This window comes from Pinus tabuliformis, chromosome 9, assembly GCF_031772625.1.
Source record: "Pinus tabuliformis cultivar Carrire ecotype Pingquan chromosome 9, CPIR1, whole genome shotgun sequence".
In the NCBI taxonomy this organism is placed as follows: Eukaryota; Viridiplantae; Streptophyta; class Pinopsida; order Pinales; family Pinaceae; genus Pinus; species Pinus tabuliformis.
The window spans coordinates 923,938,161-923,952,987 of NC_142307.1; the positions used below are offsets into that span (position 1 = coordinate 923,938,161).

The following is a 14,827-nucleotide window of genomic DNA, read 5'->3' on the forward strand; positions in this document are numbered from 1 at the left end:
CCCCTCTAGGACATTTTAGAATCCAAACAATGATAATAAATAGAGATAAGGAAGAAAATATAAAAAATATCTACCATTTGAAAAATTTCCAATAGCTATGATCACATGAACTAAAATTCGTTTTTAGACATACAAATGATTTGAAATTTATGGCATCAAAGGTAAGTCAAATTTGCAGAATAAGGAAAAAAATAGATCGAGAATTGAAGGTATTACCTCATTTGTGTGGTTAAAACATTAATTAGTGATATGACCTTACTAATGGATAATCTGAAAATTGATTGCTTCCATACTTCCCTTCCATAGGGACAACATGGGATTAATTTGTTTTTTCCATTACAGGATTTGTGCATTAATTCAATTGTATACTGAACATCTTGTGGACCTACACCCTGAGAGCCTCTGCTACCAGAATTAGAAATAAGCTTGGCATTCAGGTTTCAAAATTCCCAACACAATGGTTATTAGTATCAAGTGTTGTAGTAGTATGCACCTTATTAATCGAGCTCCCTCTAGTTGCAAAAAATCCAGCTGAAACAAGTCTGGTAGGTGTTTGAGGGTTGATAATCAATTACTTGTATTCACCAAGATCATATTTATTTTGCAATCCTTGTGTTGGGACAACTTAATAAGAATCAAAATGGCCTAATGTCAATCCAGGTCATAATCTTATGTGTTGTGTGCGTAATTTATTTAGGTAATGGAAATTAAACCTAGAAATCCTAATAACCTAATCAAAACTTCACAAAACAATTGTTAATCAGAGAAAACAACAAAAAATACAAAATCATTTATTATGTGATGTTCTTCTCCTATGTAGATTTCCCACTTGTAATGCTAGAGTAGTATTTCACTAGGTCAAACCAATGTTCATGATCTCACTAGATATGATAATAAAATGTAGAAAGGATGAGACAAAGTGAAATGAAGCCTAGAATGGAGAGAAACACTTGAGTTTCTTTTAGTCCTATTTGACTAATTACAAGGCTACTTTAATTCTCTATCAATGTAATATATCTAAAAGGGATCAAATATAAGAGCAACAAGAAGTGATTACAAAGGATACATAAGCAGTGAAATCAATGAGGAGGCACAATTATATTACACTTGAAGACTTCAGTCCATGTGCAATGGTATCTCTTATGGGGTTCCTAACTTCCCACAATACTCTTGTTCCAACCTAAAATCTCTCCTTGGCCAATCTCACTATAGATTCATCAACACTAGTCAAGTGTTGTTGTAACATGAATGGTTGGTTCCTTTGAGAGAACAAGGTTATTTAGCTACAAAATAAAAATAATCCCAAGTTAATCCTAGCCATACAAAAACAATCAAATCATAACCTATATTATTTAAAGAGTAAGATAAATTAATATGAGATGTTGATTTCACTAGTGGATGCAATGACCTGTTCCAACTGTGCAATGACCTACTCTAATGGTGCAATAACCTAACTGTGTGGTGACCAAACCCAAGTTTGCAATAAAAACCCTAATAAAATCATATGATCATAAAAAGAATCAAATGACTCGAATCTCACTTAAAACATGTCTTCACTACTTTTTCCAATGACTATTGTTATGAATCGGTATATTGTTCATGAAATTAGAGTTATATTTAACATGCTTCAATGTGCTATTGTATGTGTAACCAATAACCAATGTTAAAGAAGATACAATATGCTATTGTATGTGTAACCAATCATCAAGATAGTTACTAGAGGTAGAGCAATTCAATGTGAATTACTATGCACATATAGTAAGTCCTAGTGGATTTATGAGTTGCGATTAACACAAGAATAATGATGTCTTCTCTTTTTTGCAAAGGGTTGTCAAGGTACGATCACATTCTAGCCTTTAATATGCCACACTATTTTTAATTCATGAAAAATATCTTAACCCTAGGTCACATAAAACTTAATACACTCAATTAATCATGTTGATGTGAAAATTGACACACATTATCAAGAGTATAAGGGTATGTTTGAAATTAATGTGTGTGTGCTTATGATTGGTGTAGGGATGAGTTAATTCATAGTTTCAATTTGTTGTTGGAATAAGGTACCAATACTTTGTAACAGGGATTTAAAAGACAATATTTAATTCTCGAAACTAGAGTTTGATATGTAAAACATAATGTAAAATAAGGGGAGTGGCAGAGTGATCCAATTTGAATAACAATGTATCAAATGGTTATGGATTTCAGAATTTCAATTAATAATACCGCAGGCTAGTACGATGTCTACAACTTCAAAGAGAATGGTTACAAACATCTATAACTTCCAGAGTTCCAAAAAGAAATGTAACAAGCAACTATAACTTCCAGAACTTCAAAGAATAATGCAATTACGATTTCCAAGATTTCAAATGGCAATATAACAACAACTTCGAGCTATGTCATGATTAATGATGATTTTCAATAGGGTTTTATGTCATTTAATGTAAATGACCATAGTTCACTAACATTCAAATGAAAATTACTCGCCATATATCGACATCAAAGATTTCCAATGATCCAAACAAAAGATAATAATACCAATTCCAAAGAAATATACTCTACCACAAGAATTCATAGCCTAATTATTTACTAATGTGATCTCATCAAAAGTTAAAAAATAAGAAACAAACTATAATTAAATGAATAAAATGAGATAGGATACAAGAGCTTCTTTGAATATGGAGTGGTGGTCCCTTGCTAGTCTAGGAAGAAAAGCTATTAAGTTTTAATCACACCATGAAATGCACCAACAATCAAAGTAATATTTCCAATAACTAGAAGAAGGGATTAGATAATTATGTTCTCATGCCAAAGCCATGGAAAAAATAACTAATATGAGTAAGAATATACTATGAGTCTGTGTTATAGTACTCTCACAACAACATAACTTTATTTCACACTTCACACACTTCGTTTTTACAAAGTTCGATGCATAATATATAAGAGAAAATTCTAACTAATTGATAAGATCAATTGTCTGATCGATAGGATCAAAGGGTGATATACTACATTGTTTTCTTAGAAGCAATTTTCCAAACATATATTTTAAACCAAACCTAGAAAAAGCCTTCATACACATCCTTGGTAGTTTTGTTCAAATCTTGGTGTCCATGTTTAGCAGATCCTTCTTTTCTATATCAATTCTTGTTGAATTGAATCCTCCATGGAATGACCTCAGTCCAACTTCCCAAACTAATTGGATTGGAATTTAATGAATCCATGTGACCAACCTTCGAATAAAAGTGTTGCCCAAAAAGGGTTGCAATATACAAAAGGCTAATATTTTCTCATGAGTAATATCAATCTCTAATATCCCATGAACCTAGTGAAAAAAATTGGGAAACAAACATTAAAATAGTACTTTCACCTTAAGCATATTGTCAATGGCATAGGGATTAATTTAAGCTATGTTATGGCTAAACGATAGTGTTATGATGAGACTTTAATAATCAAAATAATGAATTTTAAAAAACCAAAGTAGAGGTTCAACACCTTGAATCAATGACACAACTATGGGATATTATTTGTGTACAAAATAATCCAAGGTTATAGCTAATCGTGTGGAGATATTTAGAGAAACTTATCCCGAAGCCCTTGAAGCCCATGGAGGTGATGACAAAAGAGAGAGAGCATCAGCATATTCTCAGACTCTCGATAAAATTTTCAAGGTAGAATTGAATTCTCAACCTGAGCTGACTATTACAGATGAGCATGAGAGTCAAATATTGACCAAATGCCCCCCCAAAAATTCAATATATTGGGGATAACCTTGATTGAAAACATTATTTGACAAAATATTTGATTTATGTAAGAACAAGACTAGCCTCTTAGAGTTCGAATATGATTTTTGGTCAATGCTTAGGATGTGTACGTACGGATCATAAGTTGATTGATCCTCAGTTTTGACTAACCTTGGTATAGTTGTGTTCCTATTAGTGTCTCTAAATTCATTGGAGTGTTGGTTCCCATTACCATATCTAAATTCATTGGGGTCTTGTAGAAGTGTATTTGAGTTCATTCTGAGATGTATGAGGAAAGGTGTGTCTGTCAAGTGGCTACCAAACTTGTTATCTATATATAATTTCATGAAATTTATTAGCATATTCAATCGTAACAAACAACATACCAATCTACATCCCTAACCCTCCATCACAAAATATAGTTAAAATAATGTTTCAACTCTGGTCCCACAATAATATCTTCTATATCACTTTAACTTCGAGCATTTTTATTTAGGCTATTAATAATGTTGGTCTTAGTTTACTATAGATACTAATATTGGCACATATGTATTTACATCCAAAAACCATAAAAATAGTAGCAGAGGTAAGAGGGAAATTACCAACAACAAAGCCCATAAAGGGGAATAAAATCTAGGAAAGAAAACACTTTTATAACTCGTAGACCATGCAACACCATGTGAAGGCTAGATTATATAAATCTATAGTTAAGGAAATAAATATTTTTCATGTAATATTTATAGGATAACATCCCATAGAGATTATAAATTTACCTTTGGAAAACTATATAGACTCACAGGAAGACATGTAGTGCCTAAATAACCATCAAAAAAGATAGTTATACATTAAAATTAAATGACAACTCTAACTTCTAGGATCTTGAGGTGGATATTGAGGGTGTTATTTTGACAGGATTTCTCATCAAAATGGCCTTTTTCCATCTTATTGGGTTTTTTTGTGTGACCCATCTCCTATCATTGGAAATTTTGTTTTCTTTCTAGACTAGTTTCCTCTCATTCTTAGAGTTCAAGTCATTATGTTTCTTAGTTTGTATACATTCATATAGGAAAGTATAAACCATAAACTAAAAGGGTAAATTGACAAAAGAAAAGAAAATAGACTACAAAAGCGTGAAATTGAAATCCACAATCAATGCACACTTAAGGACAAATGAAAGCATGGAAGCTAGCTAGCTCTCTAGCTTGAAGCAACTGTAGTATGCTATTTACAACATATGAATGTGCTATGGGTTCAATGGATGCGTCATCATTATTCTAGGACACACTACAGGGAAAGGCCTCGAATGCCAAATCCAACACTGAAACCACTAAGAAAATGAATAAATTTAAAGGAAATGATTTTAAATTGGTTTAAAATATGTTATAGAATGATATTGCCAATAATAGGTAACTGGAAGCAAAAGGACTCAAATTTTATTGAAAGAAGCATTCAAATCTTTCACCAAAAAAATAAAATTCTTTCATTCATATTCCAATTCTTTCATTCTAAATTCTTTTTACCAATGATATCATTTTGAAGATTTCTTTCCCTAAAATCATTAAGAATTTTTAATTGATGATCCAAGGGCCTCATAAGAACTCTATCTCTTATCATCATGCCCTTGGTTATGAGATTACCATAATTGTAGAAAAGGTAAATTGAAATTGTTAGAAAATGAACGAGATACAAAAATAAAGACAAATTACTAATATTGTGCCATCAGAGAGTGCCCAACAATTGCTACCTGAAAAAAGAAAAGTTGTTATAAATCCACTGGAATTATATGAAAAAATAAAAATTAATAATCACATTACACTCCAAGGTTAGAATAAATTAAATAGGGTATCACAATTAAAAAAAATATTATAATGCTTAATGCCTTGCGAGAGTGAAACCCTAATCCTATAAAGAGAAAATTTAAATTAAACATCTTAAAGTTCAAGAGTATAAGGGATGAGGTTTAATGGTGGATACTCGAAGGGAAAAATGCTAGAGTAAAATCCTCGAACCCTTAAAAGATCAAAGGAATTTATTCAAAAGAATGAATATGATCCACAGGAGGAATTTTCTAGGGATACATAGTACACATAAACCTTGCATTACCTACAAAGAAAAACATATGAACATGTTAGATAATTATAACAATGGAGAAGAAATAAAAAAAATTAAAGTCTTTCGAAATGACATAGGGATAAAAATTTTACCTCTAAATACTATTGTGCTTAACCAAGTGGAACAAATATCTTTGAACTTATGGAATGAACCAATGAATACTTTGGTCTTGTAATTGGAATTAGATGTGTACAAAAGCAAGGGTCAGGGTTCGAAATATCGCAGGGTCCTCTGCAGAACGAAACCCTGGTGGCGAAAAAGGAAAACCTCAAATAAAAATGAACAAGGAAAAGGGTAGGCAACCCTAATCATTTTTCCATTGATAAATATGAGCCTGGATTGCCTTGAGCAATCTTAACCATTGAACATGAATTCCATGTGAAGTGGGTGATTTGGCCCATGTTTAAGTTTCTAGGTGGAGATTTCACGAGGGTGTTGAGACCTGTAAGCCTTATAAACATACACATAACGAATATCAGGGGGTATGTTATCCACCCAAATAGACCATGTAACTTGGGTTAAGCTGAATTAAGGGAGACCACAAATCTAGCTTGGAATAATGTTGAGAGGGAGGACCTTCCAATACATGACATTATATATACACAAAAACTTAAGTTACATGATATGATATAAGTGAAGTTCTAAGAAACATAAGTTAACACATAGAGTGAAGTAATACGGAGAACCAAAGTTTCCTTAGTAGACTTAAGGGAGGTATAGGTTAAATGGTTTGAGATTCGAAACATAGCCATGGAATATATATATATATATATATATGACAAAACATAAGTAATGGAACTCCTAAGATTTGACAGTAAAGATAGAGTGCGGGGATAAGAGTAAGGATTAACTCAATTGATAACTTGTGATTATTGACTTAGGTGGTGGGAAATGCCATAATGTTTTTTCTAATTAGAGAAAAAAATCATTTTTGTATTAATAATGCAAAGGTGTAATCTACATCATTTAACAGATACTAAATTTTCTTAAGATGTATGACGTGATATCATAATATGTGCAACATCTAATGTTCAGGAAATATCAAAATACCCATAGGATTCAAAACAATTTCACAAAGTTCGAGTATTGCTATGTTCATAATGTAGGTTCACACTAGATAAACAACTTGATATCCAAGTTAAAAACTAGTATTCTAACTTCAATGGATATTACCCTAATAATTAAAAATGCAGATATGCATGAAAAGTTAAGTCTTCAACTAAAGGAAATGTGTCCTCTACTAAGTAACCAACACTTCTTCTTGCAGGTATTCTTCATAATGTATTTGACCTAGTTGTAAGCCACTCCCATTTTGGATAATCTGTTAGCCTTTGAATTTAATTCCCTATGAATGTAAATAAAGGGCAAAACACTGAAGATTCTAATAAGCTCCATAACTCTAATCATCCACTAAACCAATAAATAAGTGTTTAAGGAAGTATAACCTTCCAGCCAATCTATAACCACCTTTGAATGCGACCTATCACTTGTAAGTTTATATTGTTGAAGTGACATAATCAAAATTACTAACATAAATGATTAATTTGTATTATTTTAATACTTGTTAGGTAGTCATATTTTTGTTTATGGGCTAAATTAGTCATTTACATTAGTCATTTTTAGTTGTATTACTTCTTATCTAGTCATATATTTTAACCTAGGATTAACTTAGTCATCTATGTTATTCATTTTTAGTTGGTCACTTAATATTGCTCATTTTTGGCAGTATTTCACATGGAAAAGTTGGGTGACTAACTATTCTAGTCACCTAGTCACTAATTTGTCATTTTCTACTAGTGCATGGAAATGTTAACCTATAACATTGATTAAGAGTTGGAGGCTCACAAATGTGGCTTGGGTGTGATTTGAACAACATAGAATCATGTTGTCACCCTAGCCTCCAAAACCCATGTGGCCAAATTACCACTAGAGGAGTGAAATTATGATAAACAATGATTTTAGGTACTAGAAGTGAATTTCTGGTACAAGAACTAGACCAAAAAATTGTCATTAGTAAAATAAACTTAAAAATCATTTAATCCATTACATACATAGGAATAAATAAAAATAGGAAATGTTTACCTTTATATTCTTGGCAAATGGTTTTAGCTTCAAAAACATACAAATGTACGATAACATGGGAAATATTCAATTATGAGGGTAGGATATGAGTGGTAAAAGGGAAAATGGAACATGGAAAAAGATGAAAAAAATGTTATGCAATAATATCCATGGTTTTGATACCAGTTTATAACACATCCCAGTTATCAAAATTTTAAATTTATAATAAACCAAATATATGAGAAAGAAAATATTTTTTATGTATTTATTATTTTTGAGGAAATATCCTGGTAGATCCATCCAAAGGGATCACATCCCATCATATTATTACCAAAGCCTAACCCCAAGGGCATTGAGGATAATTGACCTCATGACCTCCCATTAGCGAGGTGCATTAGGAACAGGAACTCAACCAATTGAGCTAACCCTTGGGGCTATGTGAGAAAGAAAATATACAAAACTCAATATGTAAATTCTTGCTATAATTCATTACTCTCTTTAAGTCCTAACAGTTTAATCTATCCTAAGGAGATGGGCTTAATAAAATTCCCCTTCTTTGAATCACTTCATACTTCTTATCTAGGGTCACCGTTATTTTCTTCTCTTTGGGAGCATTCAAAGGATATAAATTTCATCCAAAATCTAGTTATGGACACAAAATTATGAGCCTCAGAAGTTCCATTTTCTTGTCACATTGGGAACAATGAATTTATCACATGGTTGAAACGTGGCAACCTATTCCTATATGCCGCCACACCATTATTACATGTCTTCTAAAACATGGATGACACATGGTGAGGTGACCATGTGAGGCTACCACATTGTGCCACCTCCACAAGGTAGGCATGTTAGCTTGCCCAATCACTTCCAAATCTAGAAGAATGATTAAATGCCTATTTCCAAAAAATTTCAATCTTTAGATTAATAGATTCTGGATTCAATTTTTTTCAAATAATGAGAATGTTTCAATAGAATTTTCATTTAACATATCTAGATTCAAGAAAAATCCTAAATGCCCATTTTCAAAAAAGTTGTATTTTTATATTAACAGACTTTAGATATGGCTTTTGTCAAAAGATGAGAATATTCTACGTTGTTGGCAACTAACATAATTCAATATAGATTCTATCAATCACATATGGGTCCATAAAATATTAGCAATTCATTTTACCAAAAGGTTGGATTCTAGATACGAGGTCCCACTTCCTCACTTCCACATCATACCCTATCATGAGGGACCACATCGCCTTCTTAGGACTTGAGTGCCATGTCATCACACCATGCCAGAATACAATGTTATCTTGATATATCCTTAAAGCCACATTGTCATGCCATATCAACATACCATGTCATCATAATTTATCCTTCATGCCACATTAGCATTTTCATGTTAGCAATGCTCATATGGATTCCTCATAACTTTTACATTGTCTACTTCACTGGCATCTATATTAGAGTTTTTCTTTTCATTACCCATTTCTCAAATTTTGAGATTTATAGTCATATTCCATTGACAAATTTTGGTACCATAAGTTAACATTCCTTGCACCACTAACAAATGAACCATTGGAAGAACCAAGGAACAAACTTCATAAGATTACTTGGTCTAGTTAATGAACATCAACTAGCATACACACTAGCATCAATTAGCATTTTGTTAACATATCACTTTAAATAACTAGCTCATTGGAAAGTCATGCCATTGGAAGAAATAAAAAACAATTTTTATACCTCTAGTTGGTTTGGTGATGGAATTCAACTAATGGAAATAAAAAAAAAAGGTTCCATCAACTAATAATTTTTTTAATTAACTACCAACCACTAAGAAAAAATAGGCATTTCCTTAAATGAATTAATATCAGTATAGTTAAGGAATTTCACGCTTAATCCCCTTTGTGCCTAAGTTCTAGGTTATGGAATTCGTTAGCCAACATGACCAAGGGTTAGGGATAAAAACCTCCAATCCCCAATATTTCCAAAGCCATTTACAACCTTAAGGTTAATTATAATTGTAAAAAGACAAACTTATATGAGTTTATAGGGTTCAAAGGACTCTCAAGCTATATACACTAAAATATATTTTTTGTTTCAATAAATATATATGAATTTCCCCTCTGATTCTTATTGGGTTATTTATATGAAAAAATCCTTGACATTAAATCATTGACTAGGTGTTCATATATTTTGAAATGTAAGAACAAGAAATGTAGGATTGAAGCCTATCCTATTCTATGCTACCATGTGCTAGTGACTACTAGCAATCCAATGATCTCATCAGAAACTTGTTCGCACTGTTGACTTTATGAGTAAATCATTGTGAGAAGTTTTTCTTAGTTAATTAATCAAAGGAATAAATTTCAATCTTCAAACTCAAACCACTGGAAATTAACACCGAGGAATCTACCACTGGGTTACAAAATAACTAATGCTATAAGGATTTAAATCACAGTGAATTTACTAGAGTAGCTTATTGGTGTCTTGATACTTCAATGATTTTCCTATAATGGATCAAATTGAAGCACATCCATGTAAGGAAAATATATAGAATTAAACACATTTTTGGGAATCAAAACATACTTATGGGGGGGAGTGAATCAATATTATACAAAATTTTACACGTATTTACTCAATTAATCAATAAAATGCAATAAAAAACATAGTAAAGCACTATTCACATAAACTGTTGAACATAAGAAATAATGTGGAAACCTATATGGGAGAAAACCATAAATTATGGTTTCATTATGATGTAATTCTAAGATCCAACTTCTATTTACATCAAAATATGTAGGCACCAACACATAGGAGGTCCCAAACCTCTTTTATTTACAAGCACCGACTTATTACAGGCACCAACATAAAAGATACCTCAATCCCATGATCTGTAAGATCCAACTGGTAACAATCACACAAATCCCTTATTTCATGTCATTTTCAAACATATCTATAGAAATTAATATAATTATGAATCAACTATTTTATATCACAAAATCTACTCTCTATATTTAACAACAACCTCTCTTCCTTCAATAAAAAACATAGAGCCTGTTAATGTCTCAGTAGGTTCTCATTATTTAATTATAAATCTACTCATTGATCTCTATTTTTCTTCTTGGTTGTCATATTTTCTTTGTACAAAATGAAATATATGTTTGACTGAGAATAGAGAGAAACTCACTCTCTCTACATCAACAATTATCACCCTCAATTGTGCATGGGAACCTCTCAATTTTGACGTTCTCATGTTGTGTATTTATAACTCTACCAACATTTTTTCAATCCTATAGAATTTAATTTTCTTAAGAAAATTTGGCGTCTGAATGCCAAAGTTATATCTCAGCCCCTACTGGCAGGTGCATATAATCATGGGCTAGAACCAATGTCTTCAGCCTTTAGGCACTTAGCACTAATCAGTTAAACCGTCGAAGACTTTCATCGAAACTCCACATGAGATCCATATTTTGACCTAATTAGATGACAAAGGATACAATCCTCCCCCTAGACTTTTCAAAGTTTAACGAGGGGGAAGGGGTTGAAATTTGTCTCTTATGTCACTTAACTCCCCTTTAAATCTTCTGAGCATGCCAACAAAATCCTGCCAACTTATCAAATCAATTGAAAATGAAAGTACTTCAAGGCCCCCACACATTTTCAAGGTTTAACAAGAGAGGGGGGGGGGGGGGGGGTATTTGTCTTATTTAACATAATCCAACTCAATTCCATGTAAACTCAACAGATCCAATGAACTATTTCCAGGGCTCCACCTATTTCCACAAATGTTTCTATCATTGTGGATGTCTACACACTAATTTCCAAGCATGAGACTTGAAGATTGGACAGCTCAGCTGCCATGTCATTGCCACCTCTTGTTGGAATCATCCTACCACGTCATCCTTTAGGTGGTGCCATGTGTCATCTGAAAAAAAGGCACTTGGATACCCAAAAGGGTCAATTCCACCTTCCATTTGTCACACTCTTAGTTTTCCATGTCATTTTTTTAGCCACACCTCCCCAGTCATCAAGTCCCTGGGCCATTCTAGCAATCGAACTTCATATACACCTAGCGCTGCACGACTGAGGATTAAGGATAAACCCTAATTAATCTAATTTAAGACTTAATTAAGTAACCTAGACACACCATTCATGACCAAATATGTTTCCATGTCAACTCGATAGCTTAGTTTCCAAATCATCTATGTCAATCTATCTAGTCTTGCCACTTGTCATGCTTTCTCATCATCAACCAACTACTTTGCTACCTATCACTACCACCTTTCTCATCTCGATCCTTAGGTCCTCGATATTTCATTCAACCAACCTCATAAACCGTCCACTACCACAGGGTTGAGGGTTAAGGCTAATCCCTAATTATATTAGCTTAACCCTCAATTAAATAAATCGCTAGGTGTTTCAACAGTGCACTAGAACCTAGAAGAGTTATAACCTGCTTAAATTGCCAAAATTCAACCTTATTTTTCTCTTCACTCCTTTGGAGTTATATTAAAAGCCATATATTGTTGGAAATGTATTTGAGAGGACTATCCAACTACGGACTTTGAAAGAGCTTTTGAATCTCTTCCTAGACCTAACATCAATGACAACCATTAGAAAACCTTTACTAACTTACTCAATAACCAAATTTTCTAACAATATCCCCCTTTGGCATTGATGGAAATAACACCAAACATTACAAGTGATTGATGGAAACACCACTTCTTATGAACTCTCTTAGCAACACTCCATTTATTAGGCTACTAAGGTTTCTCATTCTCTACTATTTTTGCTTGTTCACTCTCCTCCTTTACTTATAAGAAGCCAATGGTTTCTCACTCTCCTTATCTTGCACACACATCTCCATTTTTTTTTTCACTTCCCCCCGTTTGAAACTAGTGGTGAAGGGTGTTGAATGCTAGAACTATACTATCTATGAACTTTTCTCTATGGCATTTGAGATTCCAATGTCTAACTAATCCCCCGCTTGTTTATTCTCTCCCTAAACTTTGGCTTCTCCTATTGATCTAAGTATTATGTTGAGATATTATTTAAATGAAGACCCATACTCTTCACCTGACATGATACCAAGAACTGTGAAACTTTTTATGTCATTTTTCTCCTCCTGTAGTTTACTGTTGGAAACTTGACATGTATTTAAGATATGTCAGGACCCGTATTGAATGGATCAGCGTGCTGAAAGAGATATCCGTTGAAAATAATACTGAGAGGGGGGGGTGAATCAGTGTTATCAAATTCTTTTTCAATTTATACAAAGATTTGGAGATCTGACTAATGAAACTTGCGTATACCTTCCAGACTTAGAATGTAATTTATTCTTTAGATGTTGTGTGTCAGAACCATATCACATTAAGAAGGAACAGAAAAGTAGAGCAGACAGTCACACAAAAGAACACAAGATATAAGGTGGAAACCCAATGTGGGTGAAAACCACCTGCTGCAATATGTCTCTATCTTCTTTCAATTAGAAACTTCTTTTTACAATGATTCTATACCGGTGCAGTCTTATACCAGCACGCAGGATTCAACCTGCAAACGATTCTGGAGAATGAGAGAAGGTTGTAGAAATCCAACCATGGTCCAAAACCATAGAAATCCAATACTAGGGACCCAGTACCTGGGTTCAATACTTTAGATGCAAAACCACGGACCAAAACCATAGGTTCAAAAATGCCGGACTAAATACCATGGACCAACCATAACATTTCCCACGTGTGCATGCTTTTCTCTGCATGAAAGTGTGTGTATTGGACGTCCAGACTTTTTGATCGGTACACCTGCATATATGTACGCAACTTTTGTTTGGCACACCTGCGTATGTACGCGACTTTGTGAAAAGGAACCTGCAAGTGTCTCATTTTCTACCATTCTGAGAGCCAGAACTTTGATCTGCTATTTGAGTGAGTTGCCATCAAGGACAACACTTATGCCATCGAGCCAAACCTGTGCCAAACCTATGCCAAACCTGTGTTATAATGCCAACAATCTCCCCCTTTAGAATTGATGGCAACCCAAAGTTACTCAAGGTATTTTCTCCACATTTGACATCAAGGGCAAAGGGTTATGCTCCCCCTGAGTACATGCTGAAATCTATGCTCTGTTGTGCTTTCAAGATCTGCAAGAAGATGTTCTACAAAAGAAATATGACTTTATACATCATAACTGACCTTCCTATCACCAAAGATTCATACATATGACTCCCAACCAAGTGGGGATACATGATATAATAAGCACATTACATTATTCATCCCAGGCATAGTGGGGCAACCAAGATAGGCCGTTATGTGACCTTGACAAAAGAAATATAAGACATAGAGACAAAATATTGACAGCAAGACTCTGACTAACATTAGTAGCATCTGTCAATCATTATTCAAATCAGTATCCATGTTCTCCTTCTGCACTTACTCCTCCTAAAATCAAAACAACTGAAAAATTGAACCAAGATCTTCTACGATAATGCCAACAATGCATTGTTAGGAGAATATATGTTCCCCCTGAACCTGTGCTAGATGGTCTCTGATAGACCCATATCAGACTCTTCTCATCCTTGCTTTTCTTCAAGTCAACATGACTGTACCCACATAAACTAGTGTATGTATGTGTATACCCCATATGAAACTTGCGTACAACAATCTCTGAAACAGACAAGATTCAATAGCAAGATGATGCACCAACTACCCCTAGCTTTTGTCTGAGGTATTCAAAGGTCTCCCTGGGCAGTGGTTTGGTGAGAATATCAACAACTTGTTCCTTAGAGGGAACATACTCCAATTTGACCCTTTGTTCAAGCACCTGTTCTCAGAGAAAATGATACTTGATTGGTATGTGCTTAGTCTTTGAATGCATGACAGGATTCTTTGAAATACTGATTGCACTTGTATTATCACAAAAAATTGAGATAG

At 33.5% G+C, this 14,827-nt stretch overlaps 1 pseudogene; it reads right to left on the reverse strand.

Annotated features, from left to right (window-relative positions):
• Positions 1-241: 241 nt before the first annotated feature.
• On the reverse strand, positions 242-4,099 carry LOC149151771 (uncharacterized; annotated as a pseudogene).
• Between the last annotated feature and the right edge of the window lie 10,728 nt (positions 4,100-14,827).